Genomic DNA, 13495 nt, shown 5'->3' with positions numbered 1-13495 from the left:
TGCATATGAGCGGTTGATGGTCTGTTCCACAATCAGCTCCTGGCCTGGTTTTGGCTGAAGATATTGAGCTTTTCCATCGCCTCTTGCCACAGATGTAGTCACAATGAACAGTCTTTGGTTTTGCAAAATTCTAGCATGTGAGTTCCAGCATTATTTCTGTCACCAAGCCCAAAATTTCCAACAACTAGTGATTCTTCTTTGTTTCCAACTTTTGCATTCCAGTCATCATCAGTGATAATTAACACTTCTTGATTGCAAGTTCGGTCAATATCAGACTGTAGAAGTTGATAAAAATCTTCAATTTCCTCATCTTTGGCTTTGATGGTTGTTGCATAAATTTGAATAATAGTTGTATTAATGGGTCTTCCTTGTAAGTGTATGGATATTATTCTATCACTGATAGCATTGTACTTCAGGACAGATCTTGAAACATCCTTTGTGATGATGAATGCCATGCCATTCCTCTTTAAACTGTCATTCCCAGTGTAGTAGATCATATGGTTGTCTGATTCAAAATGGCCAAAACCAGTCCATTTCATCTCACTCATGCCTAGAATATCAATCTTTATGTGTTTCATTTCATTTTTGACAACTTCCAATTTTCCTAGATTCATACTTTGTACATCCCATGTTCCAATTATTAATGGATGTTTGCCACTTTTTCTCCCCAATTTGAGGGGTGCCACATCAGCAAATGGCATTCTTGAAAGCTTTACCTTACCCATATGAGTAAGGCTGATTTTACTCTGATAATGCAGCTCTTTCCCAGTCCTACTTTGAGAGATTTCTAAGCTAAGTAACTCATCTTCCTCCTCTGTATTGGACAATGTTTCTGGACTATTCATAAAGTTGTGCAGTAATGTATCAGACAGTGTTTCTCTGCTATTCATAAGGTTTTCCTTGGCCAATTCTTTGAGAAGTGGATGGTCTCCTCCTTCTTCCTAGTCTGTCTGTCTGAAAGCTGTACTGATACCTGTGCAACAAGTACACCCCACGAGGTTTGAAACACCAGTGGCGCAGCCTCAAGACTCACAACAACATGTCACCACAGTAAGACAAACCGATAGACAAGTGTGTCTCCCTTAGCTGTTGGAAACCCCTCCAACCACCCTTATCTGGATTCCTGTGGCTAACTCTTTGATCTGTTCCAGTTCCCTTTGCCTTTTCTGTTCTTGCTCTGTTTCCCACCTCGCTGCTTGTGGTGGGTGGCCTGGATTCCCTCTCCTCACCTGGCTCCCTGCGGTTAACTCCTCAGTCTGTTCCTATGCCCTTTGCCTTTTCTGTCCTCTCCCTGCTTCCCACCTGGCTGCTTGTTCTTAGGTCCCTGGAATCTGAATGAGAATGCTATCACTTTAAAGTCCAAAATGGTTGCCACTTGTAAACATTAAAAATGGCTGCACCCTCAGTCACTTTAAATATTCACAATGGCTGCCACTTGTAAACATTCAAAATGGCTGTGCCCTTGGTCACTTTAAATATCCAAAATATCTGTCACGTGTAAACAAACAAAATGGCTGCACTCTCTGGACAAACAAGGTCAGCAGGAAAAAAAAAAAAGAAAACCTACAATATCTGGGGATAAGGAAATAAGAGAAAAAAAGGCAGAGAAGGAGAATAATGAAGAAAAAAATAAGAAAAATGCAAAAAGAAAGACAAGGAACAGGGTTAACCATGAGAAAAAAAGAAGAAAAAAAATTTTGCAACTAGGAACAGTGAAAAAAAAAAAAGCTGAAAACTAGGACCTGGGAGGGGAATAATAGTAAAAAGGACAAAATTATTAATAATAATAGTAGTTTTAAAACAGACAAAAGCAAGCAAACTAAAAAGCAGAAAAAAGAAAGAAAAAAAATCGGGGGAAGGCAGGGTAGGGCACCCAGGCTCTGTCCAAGCACACAGAATGGTATGGAGTTCCTGTGGGCCCAGATGATGGGTGGAAGTGGGGGATGGCTGAACCTCCATTCACCAAGCAGGTGTGAGGTACAAGAGTAACAAGGGTAATGGCATACCTTTTCAGTCATCCAGGTCTGGAGTGTCAGTGGGGTTACTTGGATATCTTCTAGAGGCTAGAAGTCTGAATTCCAGGTGCTGGTTCTCAGGGAAGTTTCTCTCTCCACATGGGCTCTGTAGAAAGCTCCTTTAAACTTGGATCCATGTGCTGAGAACTTCACTTAAGATGACAGATAGAAGAACGCTTATAGAAGCTGGCAAGTCCAAAGTTCTTGGATCAAACGTCAAGCTGGAGGCTTTTCCCGACTCTTGCAGCTGCAGGTTCTGAGCAGCTCAAGGTTGGCAGGCAGTATACTGGCTGTTGACTCCAATGAATGACAAATCCAGAATCTCCAGGCTGAATGGTAGATTGTTTGTTCACAGACAGTTGTAGGCAGCACAACAAAATCCTGATCCACAGAAGAATTTATAAGAATTCATAAGGGATCTATAGAAAGGAATAAAGAACATTGGAAACTATAACAGTATGTGTATATGTAAATAATTTTTTCTTCTATTTAAATCTCTTTTAAAAAAATTGCCTGTTTAAGCAAAACATGATAACAACATAGTGTGAGATTTAATAACATTTAAAAGTAAAAATCTGTCTTGGAGGAAGGACAAAGAAAAATGCTCCTTAGAAGCGATAATGGCCAGACTTTGTCTCACATACTTTGGTCATGCTGTAAGAAAAGCCCAGGCTCTGGACAAGGAAATTATGCTTGGTAAAATAGAGGGTCAGTGAAAAAGGAAAAGGCCCTCACAAAATGGATTGACACGGTAGCTACAACAATGGACTTAAGCATAGCAAAAACTGGGAGGATGGTGAAGAAGAAGGTAATGTTTCATTCTGTTGTACATGGGATCACTATGAGTTTAAAACAACTCAGTGGAACCTAACAACACCACCAACAACAAAAGTTAAATGTATGAGAACAGTATCACAAAGATTGGGAGGGAGAAATAGAAATATAATGTAAGGTTTTTGTACCATGTATCAAGTAGCATAAAGTCACTTAAAGGAAGACAGTGATAATTTAATGATGTATATTGTAAACCCTAGAAATAATAAAAATATTTTAAATAATTTTTGTTTTATCATTAAAATAATAAAATTAAGAATTATATCTCAAAATGGGAAATAAAATGGAATCATAAAAAATAGCCAATAAACCAAAAGAAGGCATAAAAATTGGAAAGATGGAACAAAGAATAGATGGTGCAAATGGAAAACAAATAGTAAGATGATATATTTAAACATAATTATATAAGTAATAACAGTCAATGTAAGTAGTCTAAGTACTTCAATTAAAAGGCAGGAATCAGATCAACTACATCTGTGGAAAGAGGTGATGGAGAAGCTCAATATATTCAGCCAAAACAAGACCAGGAGCTGACTGTGGAACAGACCATCAATGGCTCATATGCAAGTTCAAGGTGAAGCTAAAGACAATTAAAACAAGTCCATGAGTGCCAAAATATGACCTTGATTACAATCCTCCTGAATTTAGAGACATCTGAAAATAGATTTGATGCATCAAACACCAATGACAGAAAACCAGAGGAACTGTAGGATGACATCAAGAACATCATCCATGAAGAAATCATGAGGTCCTTAAAAAGACAGGAAAGGAAGAAAAGACCAAAATTGATGACAGAAGAGACTCTGAAACTTGCCTTTGAATGGAGGGTAGCTAAAGCAAATGGAACAATCGACAAGATAAAAGAGCTGAACAGAAGATTTCAAAGAGCAACTCAAGAAGACAAAGTCAATTAATAGAATGAACTGTGCAAAGACCTGGAGTTTGAAATCCAAAAGAGAAGAACACACTTAGCATTTCTCAAACTGAAAGAAATGAGAAAAACATTCAAACCTCGAATTGCAATATTGAAAGATTCTATGTGCACAATATTGAATGATGTAGGAAACATCAAAAGAAGATAGAAGGAATACACAGAATCACTGTAGCAAAAAGAATTGGTTGATGTTCATCCATTTCAGGAGGTGGCATATGATCAAGAACCAATGGGACTGAGGAATGAAGTCGAAGCTGCACTGAAGGAATTGGTGAATTCACAGAATAGCCATTGAGATGTTTCAACAGATGCTGTGCTGGAGGCACTCACTTGCCTGTGCCAAAAAATTTGGAAGACAGCTACCTGGCCAACTGACTGGAAGAGATCCATATTAGTACCCATTCCAAACAAAGGTGATCCCACAGGATGTGGAAATTGTCAAACATTATCATTAATATCACACACAAGTAAAATCTTGCTGAAGATAATTCAAAGATTGCTGTGGCAGTATATTGACAGAGAATTTCCAGAGATGCAAGCTGGATATAGAAGAGGACATGGAACAAGGGATATCATTGCTGATGTCAGATGAATCTTGTCTAAAAGCAAAGAATACCAGAAAGATGTTTACTTATGTTTTATTGACTATGCAAAAACATTCAATTGTGTGGATCATAACAAATTATGCATAACATTGAGAAGAATAGGAATTTCAGAACACTTAATTGTGCTCATGAGGCACTAGTACATAGATAGACCAGGCGGCTGTTGTTCAAACAGAACAAGGAGATACTGCCTGGTTTAAAATCAGGAAAGGAGTGTTCAGGTTTGTATCCTTTCACCATACTTATTAAATCTGTATGCTGAGCAAGTAATCTGAGAAGCTGGACTACATGAAGAAGAATATGGCATCAGGATTGGAGAAAGACTCATTAACAACCTGACATATGCAGATGACACAACTTTGCTTGCTGAAAGTGAGGATCTTTTAATCTTCATCACTTACTGATGAAGATTAAAGACTACAGTCTGCAGTACGGATTACATCTCAACATAAAAAAAAAAAGAGAGAAAATTCTCACAGCTGGGCCAGTAAGCAGCATCACGATTAATGGAGAAAAGATTGAAGTTGTCAAAGATTTCGTATTACTTGGTTCTACAATCAATACCCATGGAAGCAGCAGTCAAGACGTCAGACGATATATTATACTGGGCAAATCTGCTGCAAAAGAACTCTTTAAAGTGCTGGAGAGCAAAGAAGTCTCTTGGAAGACTAAGGTGCACCTAAGGCAAGGCATGGTATTTTTGGTCACCCTATATGCCCGAGATATGCATAGTGTCTAAGGCACTTGACTGCTAACCAGAAGGCTGGCGGTTCAAACCCACCAGCCACTCCTCGGAAGGAAGATGGGGCAATCTACTTCCCTAGTGATACTGCCTCGGAAACCCAAGGAGGGGTTGCTATGAGTCAGGTCCGACTCGACGGCACATAACAACAACAACAACATATGCCCGAGAGAGCTGGACAATGAATAAGACAGACTGAAGAAGAGTTGATGCTTTTGAGTTGTGGTGTTGGTGAAGGATACTGAAAGTACCATGGACTGCCAAAAGAACTAACAAATCCATCCTGGAAGAATTGCAAGCAGAATGCTCCTTGGAGGCGAGAATGGCCAGACTTTGTCTGACCTACTCTGGTCAGGTTATGAGAAGGGACCATTCCCTGGTGAAGGATATCATGCTTGGTAGAGGGTCAACAAAAAGGGTAAGGCCCTCAATGAGATGGATTGACACAGTGACTGCAATGATGGGCTCTGGTATAGCAAGTATTGTGAGGCTGGCACAGGACCGGGCAGTGTTTCGTTCTGTTGTACATCGGGTCGCTATGAGTTGGAGCCAACTTGATGGCACCTAACGACAACAATCTATTGGTATCAAAGTAGATTTGAAAGCAAAGAATATTAACAAGAGTAATATTTCACAGTGATAAAGGGATCAGTTCACCGGGAAGAAACAACAATCCTAAATATTAATGCAAATACAACAGAGTTTCAAAAATATAAATCAAAATTGACAGAAATGAAAGGAAAAATAGACATATCTACAATTATATTTGGAGATTTCAATACTCCTCAAAACTAATAGAAAAAGCAAATGTAAAATTAGTAAGGATACAGAAGACTTGAGTAATATAATAAACCACCTTGACTCAATTGGCATTTCTAGAACATTCTATGTAATGACAGCAGAATAGATATTCTTTTCAAGTGCACACAGAACATTTACCCAAATATACCATATTCTAGGGCATTAAAAAAAAAAAGTGTCAACAAATTTGAAAGGACTTAAACAAATGTTTTCTGACTACAATGAAATTTAATTAGAAATAAATATCAGAAAGTTCTCTGGAATATCTTAAAAGAATTGTAAACTAAATAATACCTCTAAATATGTCATGGACCAATAAACTAAAAAAGGGAAATAGACAGTATTTTGAAATGAATAGAACTGGAAACCCAACATATCAAAAATTTTTGCAACATCACCAAAGCAGTACTTAAAAATAATTTAGAGCACTAAACACCTATGTGAGAAAAGAAGATTCCAAATTAGTCACTTCATCTTTCACCTTAATAAACCAGACAAAGAACAAAATAAAACCCAGAGTAACAGGAAGAAAGAAATAATAAAGACCAGAGAGGAAATCAATGAAATGAAAAACAGAAAAACAATGGAGAAAATGCTTAAAATCAAAATCTTGATTTTGGAGAAGGCTTAGCTACATTGCTCAGGAGAAAGAAGACAACAAATTATAAATAACAGGAATAAGAGAGGTACGTCTCTATGAATTCTTCATGTATTAAGAGGATAAAGTTTATTGTAAACAATGTTAGGCCAATAAATTTGACAGTTTAGATGAAACACACACATTCCTTGACAGGACAAAAATCATCAATGTCTCTCAAGAAGAAATAGATAACCTGACTAGAACTATGTCCATTAAAGAAATTCATTTTTAGTTAAAAACCTTTACACAAAGAAAATCGGAGCCTTAGATATCTCTGGTGAGTTTTACTACATATGTAAGGAATAAATAGAGCTCTGGTAGCATAGTGGCTAAGACACTTGCCTGCTAACCAGACGGCTGGCGGTTCAAACCCACAAGCCACTCCTCGGAAGGAAGGTTGGGCAATCCTACTTCCGTATTGATACTGCCTGGGAAACCCAAGGAGGGGTCGCTATGAGTCGGGGCCGACTCGACGGCACATAACAACAACAACAACAATAATACAGAAGTTATTTCAAAAAACTGAGGAAAGAATAATTCCCAAATTATTCTATGTGACCAACACTGTCTGACACTAATTTGTCATTGATTAAAAATGCAAAATTATAGAAAAGAAAAAAAAAGTTAAAAATTTAACAATATATAAAAGCATAGTACATCATGACCAAGTGTGATTTATTCCAGAAGTAAAAGATGATTTAATATTGAAAAATCAGGTAGTATAATTCACCACATAAACTAAAATAGAAAATATAAGATCATCTCAGTAGATGCAGAAAACCTTTTAAAAAATCCAGTAAGCATCTCTCTTTTTTTTTTTTCCAAACTCTCAACAAAATAGGAATAGAAGGGAATTTTCTCAACCTGATAAATGGATGAAAAATCTACAGTAACATAATTAATGGTGAAAAGTTGAACACTTTCCCTCTAAAGAAAGGAACAAGACAAAAATGTTTAATTTTATTGCTTCTATTAAAAATTGTACTGAAGGTTTTAGCCAGTATAACAAGGCAAATGAAAAGGTATATAAGTAGCACATAAACAGCTGAAAAGCTGTATGTTTAGAGCAATGAAAATTTAAAGCACAATAAGATGTCATTACATTCCAGCAAGCTCCCTTAAAAGAAATAGAAGCATGTACAAATAATTTTATAGAAATCTTTGTAACTACTTTATTTGTAACAGTAAAAAAATTGGGAACAACTCAAATTTGAATGATGGATAAATAAACTATAGTATATCCATGTATCCATACCCATATAATGGAATGTTAATCAGCAATAATGAAAAAGGAGGAAAGAAGAATTAATGCATTTGAAATGTGGTGTTGGCAAAGAAAATTGAATATACTGTGGATGGCCAGAAGAATGAACAAATCACTCTTAGATGAAATATTAGCAAAATGCTCCTGAGAAACATTTGGGACACTTCACCCCCCACTCTCATAGAGTGGATTCCGACTCATAGGAACTGCCATCAGGTTTCCAAAGCTGGAAATCTTTACAGAAGTAGATTGCCTCATCTTCCTCCTGCAGAGCAACTGGGGGGTTTGAACCACCAACCTTCTGGTTAGCAGTCAAATCCCTTATACATTGCGCTACCAGAGCTCCTTAGAAAAGGATACCATGCTTGCTAAAGTAGAGTTGTTGTTCGTAGGTGCCAGTGAGTCATTTACAACTCATAGCAACATAATGCACAACAGAACAAAACAAGCCCAGGCCAGCACCATCCTTAACATCTTCGATAGGATTGAGCCCATCATTGCAGCCACTGCATCAATCCATCTCGTTGAGGATCTTCCCCTTTTTCTGACCCTCTGTTTTACCAAGAATGATATATTTCTGCAGGGACTAGTCCCTTCTTATGTGACCAAAGTATGTTGGATAAAGTCTGGCCATTCCCTGTTCTAAGAAGCATTCCCATTGCATAGAACTATAGTCTGCCACATCTTTCTCCTGTGGAGTGGCTGGTGGGTTCAAATCACCAACCTTTCGGTTAGCAGGTGAGCACTTTAAACACTGTGCCACCAGATCTCCTCCTTGAACTAAAATAAGGTTAAATAAGAACTGTATTCATTTGTTCTCACTTACCTACAATTTCTTAAAGATGCAGGAATGGATCCTTTTCATACCCTGGGAACTACCTCTCTATTTAAAAAATGATTATTGCATATAGAGAAAGGCTAGGCAGAATATAATTCTTTGATCTCTGCAACTTTTCCAAAATGACATGCTAGAAAGCCTTTGACAAGAAATAATTATTCTTCTCAATTTTTCATTACCTAGGAGCTCTGGTAGCATAGTGGCTAAGGCACTTGACTGCTAACCAGAAGGCTGGCGGTTCAAACCCACCAGCCACTCCTCGGAAGGAAGATGGGGCAATCTACTTCCGTGGTGATACTGCCTCGGAAACCCAAGGAGGGGTCACTACGAGTCGGGTCCGACTCGACGGCACATGACAACAACAACAACAAAATACAAATATTTACATCAAAATATGTTGTTGCTAGTGGACACCAAGTTGGCTCTACCTTGTGGCAATGTCATGTATAACAAAACTGAGGGTTGCCCAGACCTGTGCCATCTTCCTGATATTTGGTATGTTTGAGTCCATTGTTCTGGCTCTTGTGCCGATCCATTTCATTGAGAGTGTCCCTCATTTTCACTGAGCCTCTGCTTTATCAAGCATGATGTCTTTTTCTAGAGATTGGTCTTTCCTGATGATTTCTTCAAAGTAAGCAAGTTGAAGTCTTGTCATCCTCACTTCTCAGGAACATTTTGGTTGAGTTTCTTCTAAGACTAGTTTGTTCCTTTGGCAATGCATGGTATATTCATTATTCTCACCCATAACCCAATTCCCCAATTCAAATGCAAGGTTTTCTGTCTTTCTTTTCAATGTCCAGCTTTCACATGCTTGTGAAGTGATTAAAAGAGCATGACTTTCCCAATACTATGGCCTTGGAATACATTCTGCACCTGGAATAAAATGCATCCCCAGGGTCTGGCTCTCAGCCCAATAGTTAACAAGATGTGCATGCAGACCACTCAACCTGAGCTGATGCACCCACATAATCTATGGTAATACATCCCTTAGAGCAATAGAACACGGGGCACCAGAGAATCAACATTCAAATTGAGGAAGTGCAGGACAAAAGGGAGTGCATAAATATGAGGGGCACAGGAAGAGGGTTACAGGGGAGGGAGGGGAGGAGACTGGGTTAGGGTCGGACATGGTGAATGGGGAGTTAAACTAAATGTACATGTAACGTTGAATGTAAAACAAGCTCTTAAAATAAAAAAGGATGACTTTCCTTTGGTTTGTAAAAATAGAATGAGACATATTGCATCATAATTATTTGATAGTATAAAAAAATTCTTTTTTGTTGTTATTGTTCAGTAAATAAATAATTTTGGTGTCGGATCAAGAGTGCAATAGAGAATGAGTGGTTCCAACGTCTCACCATTAGCCCAATAATTTTCACCTCTTTCCTTCCTCACTTTTATGTCAAATGCCACAAGGCCCTATTGATTCTGCATTATTAATATAAATCAAATGTAGCCACTTTCTTCTACTTCATTTCTCTTTCTTCCACCAGACAATTGTGATGGTCAGTTTAGTCAATTAAAAATTTGTTTGATTGTCAACTGAAATCGTACAGTGAATAAACCAAACAAATCAATCTAGTGATAGTTTCATTATAATACCTCTAATGATTGATTCAATGTCATGTAAAGGAAAATCTTGTGATCTTCAAGTCTGATTAACTGACCTTCACTGCTAGTCCCTGTTCTTCATGAGCTCATTGGCAGGTTGGAGAGACAGGCATGACCTGCCTTTCACCCACAGAGAATTAATTGTGAAAATAGAGTGATATACATGGTGTACTGGTATCAAGTAAAAAATAAAAGCCTCTTTTTTATTACTGAAGTCTGGAGTACTCTTTATTTTTAATAGACAGCAGTGGCACAGCTGAGTCTCCCCTCCTAGGCATCCAGCATCCTAATAGAAAAATTTTTACACCAAATTGATGCTGGTATATAAGCAAGATATTCATTCATGCTGAGTACTTTAGGTCATTGTTATATTTATGACAAAACATTTAGGAAGATTGCATAATTGTAGAGTCATTCTCTATCAACTGTCTGTCACTTTCTCATACTGTTTTGGCTTGCATGTTGCTGTGAGGCTTGAAGCTATGCTACTGGCATTTCAAATGCCAACAGGGTTGCAGAGGATGGATAGGTTTCAGTGGGGCTTCCAGAATAAGATAAGCTAGGAAGAAAGGCCTGTCAATATATTTCTGAAAATTAACCAATGAAAAACATATGGATCACAACAAAATTCTGTCTGGTGCTGGAAGATGAGCTCCACAGATTGGAAAGCACTCAAAATACACAGTGACCATGGCAGTGGACTTGAATATACCAACAATCATGAAGATGATATAAGATTGGGCAAATATTTTATTATTATAATAAGTCATCATGGGTCAGAGGAGACTCAAAGGGAGCTAACAACAAGGCTCATTCTGTGTAGTTGAAAACACATCTATAGCCTATAACATCATCAATTTCAAAATAAATTCAGAGAAAATTTCTCTAGGCAAGGATAATCACTCTCTTTCTCTCTCTCCTCCTTTCTGCAGAAAGAAGCACACCCCTGGCTCCAAGCCTACGAAAACAATTATTTACAGTGGCATCCCCAATCAATAAAGAGCTTTATTCACTGGATGTCACACCCTCTGTTCATTGTATCCACACAGTTGAGTTAGCACAGAGAGGCAGCACAAAGGCTGACCTCAACTCCTGAAGGGCTCTGATTGGGTAGTGCAAGGAGCAGAATCCTTGGATCTAGCTGACTCCAGCTGTTAACTCACTACATGGCCAAGCCCCCTCAGGCTCAATATCTTCTGCTCTTAAATCAAAATGATTAGACCAAATGACCTCCAAGGGCTGATCAGACTCAGAAATTGACAATTTCATGATTCCAGAAATATGACAGGTATGTGGCATCAGTGAGCTGACCTCCAGACATTTCAGTATGTGAGACAGGTGAGGTTCATTACCTTCCTGAGCCACAAGTGAGGAAAGAGGAGGAGTGAGCATCTTCCAGGATATTTTGCCAGTGGATCTGCACCAGACTCTTGGTAGAGAATGTCAGCTTATTGACACTGTTACCATAGTAACTGGAGTGTCACTTGGCACCAGGATTTAGGAAAGCTGTCAAGGGCTGCAATTTAAGAGAAACAAATTTTCTTTCCTCAATATGTCAGCTTAATTCTCCCAGTTATCCACTTTAGCAATCAAGCACACTTCTCTAGAGAACACTCATTAAATCTACACAGACATTTCACCAAACCATCACCATAAGAGGAAACCTGGTGGCAAAAGAAAATCTGTTGTAAGAATTGAAATGATCACCTATGAGTTTTAGAACTTCAACTAGTGTAAGAAACTTTATTTTGTTGTGAGTTATTTCTCTTTTTGAGACCTCACTTCCTGCTATGTAAAATGGTATTACCTAAGATATCTTTCCACTCACATATTCTAGCCAGAGAATCAAATTGATCAGTGGCACAAAGGCCATATTCATTCTGCAGATGTGATTTGTATGCCTAATGCTGTGTGAGCTGTATAGTGCTCTATTTTAAATTTATTGACAACCTTGAAAAACTTGGAGTTTTTTTCAGAACAATCTAGATTTCTGAGTTCTTCTGAAAAATGAGCCAATCCAATAACCAAAACCAACAAAATTCATTGCCTTTGAGTCAATTGTGCTCAGAGCAACACTAAAAGACAAAGTAAAAGTGCTCCATAGGACTTCCAGGCTGTAATCTTACAGAAGTAGATTGCCACATCTTTCTCTTTTGGAGCACCTGGTAGATTCAAACTGGTGACCTTTTGGTTAGCAGCTCAGTGCTTACCTACTGCATCACAAGATGTGGTAGTTAAGTTGTGTGTCAACTTGGCTGGGCTTGGTTTTGAGTGGCTGGGTAGCTGGATGTAGTTATTCTCCATGAGAAGACTGGTAATCACTCCTTAGTGGAATCTACTGGAGCAGCTGAGTAGCTTCCTTAGGGATGTGGTCTGCTTCCCAGTATATAAGGAGAAGAAGTATATAAAATCATGCTTGGCATTTCTCAAGCTGAAAGAATTGAAGACAAATTTAAGGCTCGAGTTGCAATACTGAGAGATTCTATGGACAAAATATTGAATGATGCAGGAAACATCAAGAGAAGATGGCAGGAATACACAGAGTCACTGTACCAAAAAGAACTGGTCAATCTTTATCCATTTCAGGAAGTGGCATATGATCTAGAACCAACGGTACTGAAGGAGGAAGTCAAAGCTGCAATGAAAGAATTGGCAAAGAACAAGGCTCTGGGAATTGACAGAATACCCATTGAGATATTTTGACAAACAGATGCCCCATTGGAGGCACTCATTCAGTTATGTCAAGAGATTTGGAAGACAGCTACCTGGTCAACTGATTGGAAGAGATCCATATTTATACCCATTCCAAAGAAAGGTGATCCCACAGAATGTTGAAATCATAGAACAATATCATTAACATTGCAAGCAAGCAAGATATTACTGAAGATAATTCAAAAACGTTTGCAGCAGTATATTGACAGAGAACTTTCAGAGGTGCAAGCTGGATTCAGAAGAGGATGTGGAAAAAGGGATATCATAGCTTCTATCAGATGGATTTTGGCTCAAGGCAAAGAATATCAGAAAGATGATTATTTGTGTTTTATTGACTATGCAAAGGCATTTGATTGGGTGGATCATGACAAATTATGGATAACATTGAGAAGAATGGGAATTCCTGAACACTTGATTGTACTCAGGAGGAACCTGTACCTTGACCAGGAGGCTGTTGTTCGAATGGAACAAAGGGACAGTTGTTGTTGTTAAGTGCCGT

This window comes from Orycteropus afer, unplaced genomic scaffold (assembly GCF_000298275.1).
Source record: "Orycteropus afer afer isolate SDZICR_OR568_19922 unplaced genomic scaffold, OryAfe1.0 scaffold00238, whole genome shotgun sequence".
Taxonomy (NCBI): domain Eukaryota; kingdom Metazoa; phylum Chordata; class Mammalia; order Tubulidentata; family Orycteropodidae; genus Orycteropus; species Orycteropus afer.
This window is presented reverse-complemented; position numbering follows the sequence as displayed.